Consider the following 2,980-nt stretch of genomic DNA (forward strand, 5'->3'; position numbering starts at 1 on the left):
TTCTGACTTTTGTTGTAGATCTTCTTTGTAGTTATAACCTTAGCACGTACTGAAGTTCAGGTGCAGATCTACAAAGTTTGGATTTATCCAGCTGTGCTTGGCTTAGGTCTGGCTGTTGTGCTCAGCTCCTTCCTGCTACTGCCCTTGAGGGTGAACCTGTTGTGCCCCTCTGGCAATATGTTCTTCTCCTGGACTGGCTGAGTGGTTCTGTCCTCTACACTCTCTGCAGGGATTTGCAGCTGCATGGTTTTACCCCAGGCCTGTATGCCAGGCCTGAGCTGAGCCTGGAAGGGACAAGGTGGAGTAGGGGGAGAGGCAGCTCTCCCTTACTCTCACTGGGCCTGGGCTAGGACTGGGTCTGGGGAGTCCTGAATGGGGCAGAAATTCCTACTTGGCGGGCAGGGTGGGAGAGGTGCTGCGGAGTGGTGGTGTGGTGTCCCAAGGTGGTAGAAGAGGGTCTCACCCATGCTGCCCCTGGGGTGGGACCAGTAATAGGTCCCGCCATTGCAGGGTAGCGGGAAGCTCTCCAGTCATTATTATTATTATTGCTGTTGTTAGTTTCTTCACTATTTTATGTTGGCTGCCTATTTATTTATTTATTTATTTGGTACAGGGTCTTGCTTTGCAGCTCAGACCCATAGTGATCCTCCTATCTCAGCTTCCCCAGCACTGGGATTATAGGTTTATGACACCATACCTAGTTTCTGTAGCCAGCTCAGTGTGGGGCCTGCACAGCATGCAAAACCAGGGATTGAACATGGGTCCTTGGGCTTGCCAGCCTTTTGCTTAGTCTGTTTAGCTATCTCCCCATAGCTGCTATTCTTTTCTTAACATTTTGTCCCATTTTTTAGCATCCCTCCCCTTTTTTAATGTGAGGTCGATATGGAGTCGCCACCTCTGTAAGTACTTTCAGCGTGCAGAAGAAGACCACTCAGAAGAGGATCTAGATTCCTGTTACAGCCATGAGGAGTCACTGACCCCAGGATTTGCTGCTAAACAGACTTGAAAAATGCCAGAGGCAATTAGTGTAGTTAACTCATCCCAACATAGGAAGCACAACTGAGAGAATATATATTTGGAAACAAAAAATTTAAATGATTGTGAAGACATAAGACCTTCAGAAAAATGAGCATCTGTGCAGGTGCAAATGGAAGGAGGGAGCCAGAGCATGCGGTATTCCTGAGGGCAGAAAAATTTCCCAACTTACCAGGATGTGGTCCTGAGGAAATGTGCAGAAGTAATCTGAGTACAGTCTAAATGTCGAGCAAAGTGACTTCTAAGAGGAAAATAAGATTGACTTGACATGTGTCTTCTGCTAGAAGCATTGCTCTACAAAAGATAACTTCTAGGAGACGTTAAATTGTGACAATTTGTTATATTTCTGACAAAGTGTAAAAATCAAAAGAACTGAAAAATACTATACCATTTTAAAAACTAGTGTGTTGGTAGTCATGTAACTGTTATCCACAAACTATTGTGGAGCTGGCACGATAGCTCAGTGGTCTAAAGCACCTGCTTAGGCAAGTGCAGGCAAGCACAGGGATTGTGGTTCAATCCCAGGCACCACATGCTGTGCCAGCCCCACCCCGTGGGCAGGCTGAGCTGGCCACAAGAAAACAAAAAGCAAGAAAACCTATTGTATGTGAATTAAATAATAAAGTAAACTGGTAACAGCTTTTAAAACATATTTTTAATACAAAAAACACAATACAGATGTTGAGATTAATGAGTACATGTGAAAACCAGGAGTTGTCCTAAATTTGAATTTGCATTATAAGTATAAATATATGTTATATTTTATATAGAAAATACATAGTTCTGAGCTCTGTCCATGGAAAAAGAAGCAATTTTCTGAACCAAAAGCAGTGCATAAACTTGGGTCCCAGATTGTGATTTCTAAATAAAGAAAGTAGAGCTTTGAAAAATTAGCTGATTCTGGGAAGGGAAAGAGAAATTGAAAGAGGATCCAAAGCCTCTTGCCATATCACAGCAAGAAAGATAAGGCAGGATACTTGAGAACTACTTTGACTATTTGGCCGAAGATGAAACAATTTAACCATTAGGACTAACAGCCCCCTGGAACAAAGAGAGAAACAAATTTCATTTGTAAATGTTTAAGGACACTCAGTCCTTACAAGTTTCATTTGTAAATGTTAAAGTAAATATTTGGATAAATGGTAAATTATGGGAAACAAATTGTCCCCCCAACCCGTGGTCCACCAGGCTTATAAACCTGAAATAGAAGGACTGCTTGAGCTCAGGAGTTTAAAACCAGCCTGAGGAAAAGAGAGACCCCATATCAAATATATAAATGAATAAATTCATAAATAAATAATCTTTTCATTGCTCTTTGTACTCTGGCCAACCAAATAACTGGTAAATCATAATCTTTTTACAGAATGATTCTACCTAGTGAAGCATGAACATGGACCTAGAATATTTTACAATTCTCAGTAAATTGGTGTGTCTCACCATGAACATCATGGTTGATAATCATAAAAGTTGTAGAGTATAAGAAATTCTGAATTTCTTTTTTAATGTATGTGGTACAGGATCTCATAGTGCAACTTAAACTCATCGTGATCCTCTTGTTTTTAGCCTCCCCAGGGCCAGGATGACAGGCATGCACAACCATGCCCTGTCTTGGTGGCTGGCTCAGTGTGCCTGGGGGCAGGGACAACGTGCAGCCCATCGAATCCCCATACCTGTGCTTGCTTATGTAGGTGCTTAGTCCTGAGCTTTCTCGCCAACCCTTAAAATTATGAATTTCTGAAGAAAGTATATATAACATTCTATGTGTCAACTTGATCCTCTAATAATATAATCTTCACTTCATAATATCTAAGTCCAATTGCACTTTGTAGAAAATACAAGGGAATGGTGAACATGCTAAATGAAACCATGAGTATACAGCCATCAAGGAAATTTAAGAATCTCTACAGAAGTCATTTTGTAGGATGCATCTTTTTTTATTTTTTTT

Source organism: Octodon degus, unplaced genomic scaffold, assembly GCF_000260255.1.
Source record: "Octodon degus isolate 3935 unplaced genomic scaffold, OctDeg1.0 scaffold00186, whole genome shotgun sequence".
Classification (NCBI taxonomy): domain Eukaryota; kingdom Metazoa; phylum Chordata; class Mammalia; order Rodentia; family Octodontidae; genus Octodon; species Octodon degus.